The following is an 11,813-nucleotide window of genomic DNA, read 5'->3' as shown; positions in this document are numbered from 1 at the left end:
ATGACTAATATAAACTACATTTCATGGACAATAACAAATTTAATCATTTTGGTTCTTTAAATCAATGAGTAAATTTAGAAAAAGTTAATGTAACCTACCTACAACCAAGTTAGGATACGCAGCTTTTACGAAACCCTCTATGTGATTTCATAAAGCAGGTCAGTTAGCCAAACCTGATGTGTTCAGACCTGGGAAATGCTATACTTTAAACACTAAATACACTGGAAAGATGCCTAGTATATGTTAACTGACGTGCTAGCAAAAACAGATAGCACAGACCTTCAATATTTGACAGATAAAAGTAATGTTACAGAAAATCCAACAGCATTTGACCATATATTTATGGGCATAAAGAACAGATATTTTCTTGTTGGAAAGAATGATAAGTATGTTTATACTACCATGAATAAATTTCAAGCATGACATTTCATAGGACATTTTGCAGTATTCAAACTATGACTTTATGAGTAGTCTGGAAGGTGCTTGTCAACCTCCAGGAGTACTTTAAATGCAATGCCATAATTTTCTGGAAGGTGCTGCTTGATCATAAACTTCTCATCTAAGATAACAACAAAGAATTTAAAAATGCTAGTATCTTAGTTAAAAAAACAGGAATTGATGAGATTAAAAATATAATTATAATTTATTATCATTTTTATCAGAAAAATATCATATAATAAGTATATACATTTACCTATCAAATGAAAACTTCTGTTTCTGTGTGATATCAATAAACTTATGTAATCTTACATCTCCAACTATGTGTGTTTAGATATACCTCTATTGCTCTATCTCTTCACAGCTCCTTAGGTCTTCCTGTGACATTGTTTTCATCTGATAATTTAAGATCTTTTCTTTTCGATTTGTAATTTTGACTCATTTTTCTTAATTTACAGAATTCTTCCCCACTTCATTGAACTCTAGTATTAATCAGATTCTGGTGACTTTTAGAAAATATAAGTATACTCATCAGTTCTCCCTCTCTGTCTCTGGGTTCCTGAGTTCAGCTCAATGTTTAGCTGTGGCTTTCTGCCTCTGCTTCCATCAGTCATTGGTTGAAGGTCCTGTTTCCCAGACTCTCTGGCAGTGGGATTGTAGGGTGGCACTCCTCTGATCTATGTCTAAAATCCATATATGAGAGAGTACATACCACGTTTGTCTTTTTGTGACTGGGTTACCTCACTCAACAAATTATGTGGCCATGGCATACAAATGGAAGTTGGGTGCCCATCCTACAATGAGAGATGCTCATTGTAGACTCTTGGGAGAGGGCCTAGGCCCTGCCCTGGATGACATGACAGACTATGGTTACCCCCCATGGAGGGCCTCACCCTCCCTGGGGAAAGGAATGGGGATTGGGGGAGAAGGGTAGTAGAGGTTGGTGGGAGGATCTTGGAGGACTTGGGGGGAGGGAAAAGAAAAAGATCAAAATATATTGCATAAAATGTTTATATAATAAAAATAATAAAAGCATTTAAAAAGGAATTTTTAACCACAATAAACTGACAAATGTTTTAGTAGATGAATTTAAATCAATCTAAATATTATGTAATTCATATAGGTGTGTAACATTACATGGTATCTATTAGTGCACAGTTTTTATACTTACTGAGTCTATTAAAAAGTAGAAAATGTGAAAATGTTCATCTAGAAACAGCCATTCTAAATGGAAAACATATAAACTATTATCGTTAGAGACAAGATAGGAATGTTATCTAGTGAGAGCAGCTAACTACACCAGTCTAGAATCTTGCTCTTTCTTAGTTTTGTTGATATAGGGAAACAATATACAAGAAAACAAATTACAGAATGCATATATCAAAATGATTTAGGAATCTTCTTGGTAGCAGGAATACACAGATACATGCCAACTCAGCATGGGGTGGACATAATTTCACTTAAAATGCATAAGTATTTGAAGAGTGATTTTCTACCTTTTTAAATAGAGGCAACCATAGCGCATTTTTTAACCTTTACTTATCTGTGTGTTTGGGGGGTCATTACATGAATTAGCACATTTGTGGACCCCAGAGGAGAAACTATTTTTATGTAACTACAGGGGTTCAGGAGAATAAACTCAGATTGTTGCTCTTGTCAGCAAGTACCTACACCTCTGAGCCATCACAACACATCACATGGCCTGAGTATACTACATTTTTTTTGTCACTGAGTTCCACATCCAGAATGTTTCATTTTTTCTTTTTAACTGTGCTGTAACAGGAACAACATCTAAAGTATTTCTGCAAATGGGTATTTATTTAGTAGTGAAACAGAAAAATAGGAGCAGGGTGTTGACAAAGAAAACAGATCAAAGAGGCTTTGGTAATGTTTACAATTACCATGACCCTTAAATCTACTATTGAATAATTGTCAGGATATATATGTAATTTCAATGTTATGTAGACAAACACATTTCAATCATTTAAACATATGCAAAGAAATTTTACCTAACATGCCATTACTAGTTATAAAACGTTGAATCTATGACAAATTTTAACATCAATAAAAATAGCTACATCAGTAATGTGACTCAGTTATTAAAAGCCCATTCTTTGTGTAATATTCAGAATTTTGTAGAAGAACTTATAGAATGAACACACATTAAAAAGGAATTTATTAGAGTGCTTTACTTGCTGCCTTCTGGTCTGTAAAACAGTGTGTGAAACACCGGAGAGACCACGAGTTATGCAGTTGCTCAGTTCATGAGGCTGGCTGGGTTCACAGGACTAATGGGGTGATGAACATATGGAATACTGCAGATTCAGTCATCTTCAAACCACATTGACAGCCCAAAACAAACCTAGATTCTGTAACAGTGAAGGAATTTAGCAGCAATTTGCCAGAGAGAGTGAATACAAAGCTTCTTTTTTCATGTTCCTTTATCTGAGCAGCCACAAGTAAAGGCAACCCATATTTCATGTAACACGATCAAGATATCCTTCGCAGGCATGTCCAATTGTTTTTCTCTTGGTATATTCTGGATCCTGTCAAGTTGGCAACCAATATAACTGTTTTACTACCTTGTAGCATGAACCCTGCTTGGTCCTAATAATAAAAACTGGTAGTCAGCCGTTAGGGGGTGAAAGCTGAAAGATCAGAGAAGTAGAACATCCAGTCCCTAGAGCTCTTATCTCTATGAAATCTCCAGACTGAATAGTAGCCAAAGTCCTGTAACCTCCCACCTTATGTTCCTCTCTCCCCCCAACCATATTGCTTCTGTCTGTCTGAACAGACCTCCAGATGTCTATGATTAACTAGTGTCTAGATCCACCCTCTGATCTTCAGGTGAACTTTACTTTTTAGAGTACAAACAAGCCAAACTCATAAACCTCACGATCTGGAGTCCAATCATGAGATGGAGGAGAAAGTCAACTTCTTTCAGCTTTGTGGGTGAGTCATGACACATAGGTATCATCTGAATTTATTCACACATACCACACATGCAAAATAATATTTTAAATGACATGATATATGGGTTGATTAGATGGTCCAGTATTTAAAGGCTCTTGCCATGTCAGCTTTATAACTTGAATTCAAACCCCAGAAGTTATATAAATATGAAAGGAAAGAAGGCCACAAAGCATTCGTCTAGCCTCAATGACACATGGGATCACACACAAATATATCATGTTCGTACTCAAATAATAATAATAAAGAAGTAACTTAATAAGTGTGCAAAACCATATACAGTTTTATCTTAGTGGAGCCAAGAAGCACTCTAACTTAAAATAGATTTTTATTAAGAAATTCTATGGTTGGCATTGTTGTTATATAGGAGTCTGTCTCAAAAGCAGGTTCTCATTTTCAAGGTTAATTTATTGAACACAACTTTCACATAATCTGGTCAATTGTTAATTCACCTTACATTCTAAAGACAAATTCTGTTGTAGCCCAGTATTTCTCTTTCCTCCTGTTCTTGCATCCTTAACCCCTTGATATTTATAGGGCTTGGTTTTATCAACATTATATGGTCTCAACTTTCTAACAGATCATTTACCTTGTAGCTCTCGAAGCTATAGTAAGTCAGCCCTCTTTCAGATAATTTTTAGAAAGCACTTGATTCCCTGGATATCATTTTTAAAAATTATTTTTCTCTAAAAAAAGAACAAATTAAATATTTGTATTTAGTTTTAGCTCTTTACATGTTAATATTTTCAATATATAATCTGACATAATTTAGGCATTTTTAATGAGCACATAAAATTTCATCTTCTTATAAAGTCAGAGATACCCTTCTAGACCAGAGATTACCCCAGTTGCCTGAAATAAAAAATAAAAAAATAAAAGACCAAAGAGGAAACAAACCATGGACAAAACGCTCATCCAAGAAAGACAAACTCAGAAATCTGCACTTATACCTACAATTACCCCAAACACAATTGCCTATATTCTAGTTTAACCAACAACAGCTATGGTAATTTGAAACCACCAGAGGAAAGCTATCCTAGTACAGCAAGCCTTGAATATTCTAACCCAGCTGAAGCACAAGAAAACAAGCTTAAAACCAATTTCATGAGAATTATAGTGGTCCTTAAAGAGGAAATGGGTAAATCACTTAAAGAATGTCAAGGTAAAATAAACAAACCATTGGAGCATATGAATAAAACTATCCAGGAGCTTAAAACGAATATAGGAGCAATAAAGACAAATTGAAGGAACTCTGGGAATAGAAAATCAGGAAGTAGAGGCACAAGCATCAGAACAGAATTCAAGAGATGGAAGAGAGAATCCCAGGTATTGAAAATACAATTGAAAGAATTGTTAAACCTAACAAACTTCTAACACAAAACATCCAGAGCATTGGGACACTATGAGAAGATAAAAAAGAAGAAGAACAGGAATAAAAAAAAATGAGAAAAACTCCAGATCATGGGCAAAGAAAATATTTTCAACAAAACAGTAGAAGAAAATTTTCATAACCCAAACAAGGTCATAGGTCATGCCTATAAAGTTACAAGCTTATAGTATACCAAATAGGTTGAACCAGAAAAGAAAGTCCTTTCACCACATACTAATATAAATACTAAATATAAACAGCCAAGAAAGAATATTAAAGCTGAAAGGGGAAAATGCCAAGTAACATATAGTGTCAGACCTATTAAAGTTATACCAGACTTCTCATTAGAGCCCCTAAATTCCAGAAGGGCCTGTATGGATGTTCAGTTGGCTATGAAAGATCACAGATGCCAGCCCAGACTACTATAATCAGCAAAAATTTAATCACAACATATGGAGAAAACAAAATATTCAATGATAAAATCAATATTAGACAGTATCTATCCATAAATTCAGCTTTACATAAAGTACTAAAAGGAACCCTCCAAACCAAGGTGGGGGTAACTATACCCACCAGTAAGATTAAGTCACTCCTGGAACCCAGTGACAGAGATGGAGGAGTGATGAACAAAGGCATCAGCACTCTGCTGGTGAAGCCCACAAAGACAGCTGTCCAGACAAGGGGGAGCTCTTGAACCCCAGACTGATCGCTGAGAGGCCAACAGGGGATTGATCTAGACTCCATGAATGTAGTGTCAGTGAGGAGGCCTCAGAAATCTCTGTGGCCTTGGGTAGTAGATCAGTGTTTACTATGGCGAACGAATGAACTTTGGGAGCCCACTCCACATGGAGGGATGCTCTCTCAGACTGGACACATGAGGAGGAGCCTAGGTCCTGCCCTGGATGAAATGACAGACTCTGGAGATCCCGCCAAGGAGGGCCTCACCCTCCCTGGAGAATAATGTGGGTATTGAGTAGGGAGCTAGGGGAAGGCTGGGGGAGGGACAAGGGAGGAGAGGTGGGATTGACATGTGAAGCATGCATGCATGTATCTAAGACATAATTTACTTTAATAAAAATTAAAAAAAATATAAAGCAAAAAAATTAAGTCAAAAGCATTTGTAGTCTTTCTAAACACTAATGACAACAGGGCTGAGAAATAAATCAGGAAAATAACACCCTCAAAAGTAGTTATAAGTAGCTGGGCGGTGGTGGCACACGCCTTTAATCCCAGCACTCAGGAGGCAGAGGCAGGCGGATCTCTGTGAGTTCGAGGCTGGGCTAGACCGATAGCCTCCAAAACAATACAGAGAAACCCTGTCTCGTACAAACAAACAAACAAAAGTAGTTATAAGTAATATAAAATATCTTGGATTAACTCTAATGAAGCAAGTAAAAGACTGGTATGACAAAAATTCAAAACTTTTAAGAAAGAAATTGAAGTAGATATCAGAAAATGGGAAGATCTCCCATGCTAAAAAATTGATAAGATTAATACAGACAAAATGACAATCTTATCAAAAGCAATCCACAAATTCAATGAAATCCTCATTGAAACTCAAACACAATTCTTTCCAGACCTTGAGAGAAAAATGCTCAATTTTATATGAAAAAACAAACAAACAAAAAACCAGGATAGCTCAATCAATCATGGGTGGGGAGGAGGGAGGTGGAAAGGGGAGGGGGAGGAGACCAGGAGGACTGAGACAGGGGAGGAATGGAGAAGGCAAGAAAAGAGATGTTTTGATAGAGGGAGCCAGTATAGGTTTAGAGAGAGGTCTGGTACCGGGGATGTTAGGGGATCCACAGGAATGACCCCAGCTAAAAATCTAGGCAGTGTTGGAGAGGCTGCCTTTGATGCCCTTTCCCTATAATGAGTTTGATGATTACTTTGTTTGCCATTCCTAGAGCCTTCATCCAGTAGCTGATCGAAGTAGAAACAGGCACTCACAGCTAAACACTGAGCCATACCCCTAGAATCCAGTTGTGGACAGAAAGGATGGACAAGCAAAGGAGCCAAGACTTTGCTGGAGAAACCCAAAGAAACAGTTGTGCTGACCTAGTGAGATCATGGAGACCCTAGTTGTAAAGCTGGGGAACCAGAATTAGACCAAACCAAGACCTCTGAATGTGGGTGCCAGCTAGGAGGCCAAAGCAGTCTAAGGGACACCTAACAGTGGAGCCAATGTTTATCTCTAGAGCACAAATGGACTTTGGGAGCCCATTCCCTATGGAGGGATACTATTGCCCAGATACGGGAAGGAGGGCCTGGGACCTCCCCTAAATGATGTGAAGGACTTGGATGGTCCCCCATGGAGGGCCATCCCTGGGGAATGTGGGTGTTAGGGGGGTCGGTGGGGCGCATTGGAATGGGGGTATTGATATGTAAATAAGAGACCTTCTAAAATAAAAATGTAATAATATAATAAAAAGGACGGGAAATAGGAAGAAAAAAGAAAAGAAAGTCATAATGTCTTTGGGAACTTTAAGTGACTGAGGAGTACACAGTTTTAAAGGATAAAATCATAAAACGTGTAATTATTCACACACACACACTCAATCTGGATGTATTACTATCCCTGATTTCAAGTTGTAGTACAAGAGCTATAGTAGTAATAAAAGAAACCTCGTGGTTTTGGCCTAAAAACAGACAGGATGATCAAAGGAATCAAATCAAAGACCCAGACATAAACCCACAAACCAATAGACACCTGATTTTTTTTTATAAAGAAACCAGAAATGTACGAAGAAAAAATGAAAGTATTTTCAACAAATGGTGATGGTTTAACTGGATGTCTGTATGTAGTAGAATGTTAATTGATCTATATCCATCACCCTGCAAAAAACTTAAGCCCAAGTGGTTAAAACATGACATAAACCAGATACACTGAATCTGGTGGATGAGGGAAGTGGGGGATAGCCTTGAACCAATGTACAGGAGACAACTTCCAGAACAGAACACCAATGGTGCAGACACTAAGAATAACCATTAAGATATTGGACATCATGAAATTTAAAAGCTTTTGTAAGACAAAGGACACTTTCTAAAGTACAAAATGGCAGCCTACAGAGTGGGAAAAGGACTTCACTAAACCTGAATATGGCAGAGGGCTAATATTCAAAATATATAAAAAAACTCAAAAAACTAGACATCAAAAAAATTCAGTTAAATATGGGATACAAATCTAAACAATGCTCTAGAGGATTCTTAAATGCCTGCAAAGCACTTAAGGAAATGTCCAATATCCTTATCCATAGGGAAATACAAAGCAAAATGAAACTGAGATTCTCTCTTACACCTGCCAGAATGGCTAAGATAAAAAAAAAAAACAGTGACAGTTCTTGCTGGTAAGAATGTAAACCAACGGGAACAGTCCCCCATTGCTGGTGGGGATACAAACTTGTACAGCAATATGGCGGTTTCTCAGTAAGATTGGGAAGCAATATACCTCAATAAGCTCCTATACCACTCCTGGGCATATTCCCAAAGGACAGTCTTCCTATATAAAGGACATTTGCTCAACTATGTACATAGTAGCTTTATTCATATTAGCCAGAAACTGGAAACAACCTAGATATCCATCAACAGAAGACTAAATAAAGAAAATGTAGTATGTTTATACAACCAAGCTTTACTCAACTAACAAAATAAAAGACATGAAATTCGCACATAAATGGATGAAACCAGAAGAAATCATCCTGAGTGAGGTAACCCAGACCCAGAAAGATAAACATAGTATGTATTCCTTATTAGTTTGTATTATCTGTAAATGAAAGAACAAACATGCTACAATAAACAGTCCTACAGAGGCTAAGTAACAAGGATAGCTCAAGGGAAATGTACAAATAGATACCCCCGGGAATGGGAAACATAAGAGGTATTGTTGGTATACTGGGGAAGGGAACAAGAGAGATCAGGCACAAGGTTGGAGGGAGAGAATACTGGTAAAGAAAACTGGAATTTTGGAGTATTTAGGGTGGAAGTTTGAAGCCTAGTGCAATGGAAAAATCCCTTTAATTTTCAAATGTGACCCCAGCAAAGACTCCTAGCAATGGGGGATATAAAGCCTGAACTGATTATATTCTCTAACAAATCAAGGTATCTATTGGTAGTTCTGGAATATCCACCAAGTCACAAAACAATTGACTCATAATTTGTCCTGATTGCCAGATGTGCTGGGATAATGGTAGCAGAGACCTTGTGGGAGTGGTCAAACAATGAAGTGTTCAACTTGAGGGAGCCCATGCCTGATATTTTCAAGGAACCAGAGGTTAGATAGCCCAGAGACCAATGGTTTAACCAAACATGAGCAGAAAAGAAAAAGAAATCAAAGAAATTATTCCTAATAATATTCTGCTATACTCATAGACCTAGTGTAAGTATCATCACAAAGGTTACACTTTGCCAGTGATAGAGGAAATGCAGATACCAATAGCAAAACATTAGGCAGATCTCGGGAAACCCCACAGAAGATGGGAGGAAGGATTGTAGGAGCCACATGAGTCAGGAACACTACAAGGGCACAGAATCAAATCACCAGAGCTTGTAGGGTCGCACAGAGACAGTCAGAGAGTTAGTAAGGGATTGACGTAGGTCTTTTTCATGTAATTACAGTTGTGTAAGTTACTGTTCTTGTGGGGATCCTAACAGTGGGAACAGTGCTCTCTGTTTTAGCATGAATTCTAGTTTGTATTAATAATAAAAGTCCAGAGTCAGATATTGGAGTTAAAGCTGAAGATCAAAGAACTCAAGTGGCCAGCCATTGGAGAATCTTCACCTCTACCAATGCTCACACTGAAAGGGGTTGTCTTCAGATTGCATCTCCAGACTGCATCTGTCCCCAGTATACTTCTGACTGCATTTGGCTCCTGTCTCCTTCAGCCTTATATTCCTCTTTAGTGCTGGGATCAAAGGTATGAGATGCCAAGTGCTGAGATCACCTTTGTGTGAGTTCTTTTTCTGTTTTATACTAGATTAACTGTGTAGAAATCAGGGTAGCCTTACCTGGGATTAAAGGTGAGTGCTACAGCTGCCTGGCCTCTATGGCTAACCATTGTGGCTAGCTCTGCAAACTGATCTTCAGGTAATCTTTATTTCATACATCATAAACAAAATATCAGCACATTTCCACATTTTGTCTAAGATAAAATGGCTATAACAAATATAAGAAAAGCTATATACAATAAATAAAATAACTATATATTATATACAGTCAATAAATACATCAACAATATTTAGTTTATTTGAATTTGAAAAATCCAGAGAAAATACTCTTTATCTATCTAATCTTGCTGAGTTCAAATGGTTTTAACAATTTTACTTCCTATTCTTATTTGCACTAACACATTATCTTTTAATGTCTTTCACCCTCTTATAATTTACACCTCTTTAGTAAGTCTCTTTTCTGAGTCTGGAAATGAGGTTACTATAACTATCGAAATTTCAACTCCCTCAGAGAACCAAGAAGGAAATAATATTAATTGATTAAGCAGGATGTGTAGGAAAGCAAATTACAAAAAATATGAGAGAGTAAAGAAATAACTGGCTGCCTGGACAGTCATCCAAGGTTTCTCTACAATGTTGGGGCACATATCTTTGGCCTAGCATATCTGACAGACTTCTGTGAAGCAGGAGTTTTGAAGGACTATCAAGCCTTGTCTTGAAAATATTTGGTAGTCACTCCCTTTTGTGTCTTGCATATTGTCAGCAGTTGAGTCAAGGGCACTTTCTTGCACAGTTGCTTACTTTTATTACACAGAAAATAATGTGGAATTTCTTTGATGCCTGTTCTCTTTTCTGAAGTAGATTGGTGCTGTCAGCAGAAGACATGTCTCATTGTCATAATAAAAGTAACATATATTAATAACACATCATAATACCTTATTTTGTAGATCTGTGAAGTGTTTGAAGATGACCTGTCTATCTAAAATATATTTCCATTAGACATTGGAAGCATACTTAACATGACTACAAGTTTGATTATAATAGGAGATAAATTTCTAATCTTCATTTTCTTATTATCCTAATTAGTAGGTAATAATAACTTTCAAGGACTAAAATTTGCATTACATTGTTAAATGAGGCGTATAGGTATAATACCTTGAACAAGATTGTAAATATGTGTACAATGTATTTTAACAAAATTAATCTAAATTTTATAATATACAAATTTTGTATACAATATACATAAGTCCAATGTAAAATATTTAAAGCTAGTAGTTGCTTTTTAAAATTATATTCAATAATCTATTTTTATCTTATCATATTTATATATTCCCTTTTTATCAGAATAGATTCAATAATCTACCCTTTTATCCTATTATATCTATATCCTCTTTTGTCTTCTCAAAACAAGAACCCTGAATCTAATCTACTTTAAGCTTTATTTCCTGAACATTACCAATATTGACTTGCAACCAATTCCCCCAAAAGACAGACAAATATCCATAATCCAATGAAAGACAAAAAAATACTCAACCCAAACTCTTCAGAATGTGGGCATTCAGTTCTTAAATTTACTTCTTTCTGTCTGGGGTAACAGCATCTTCAGGGGATCCTGAAAAGAAAAACTTGGGTAATCATTAAATCAAGGGAGTGGTAGATGTGTCATTTGCTATCTAGTCTCTGCATAATGGGAAAGTACAGGGCATATTTCAAGTCACAGTTAGAGTAGTCTGTAAGGCTGGATCATTTCAGCTAGTCACTTCAAAATTGTTCTGAGCAGTTTGTAGTCCAAAGCCAATCTTTAGGTAGTATTTGTCTGTTTAGTAGTGTTTACGTAGTCTAGTCCTGGTGGAATCATCGTTGTGGGGCTCCATCTTCTTTTTGGAGATTTCATATTGTATTAGGTCAGGTTGTTTCTTTTTTGGTAATATTTTCTGGGTAGATCTCCCTTATTCTTTGGAAGCTTATTTGCTCAAATGTGTTTAAATTCTTTTATTAGGTTGTTTATATTTTTGTGAAAAGACAAAAAAAAGGAAAAGAAAAAACCCTTCTCCAACCCTAACTTTGGGGAGGTTCCTACTCTAATCTTTAT

The sequence above is a fragment of the Mesocricetus auratus genome, unplaced genomic scaffold (genome assembly GCF_017639785.1).
Source record: "Mesocricetus auratus isolate SY011 unplaced genomic scaffold, BCM_Maur_2.0 Super-Scaffold_100676, whole genome shotgun sequence".
Taxonomy (NCBI): Eukaryota; Metazoa; Chordata; class Mammalia; order Rodentia; family Cricetidae; genus Mesocricetus; species Mesocricetus auratus.
Note: the sequence above shows the minus strand (reverse complement) of the source record.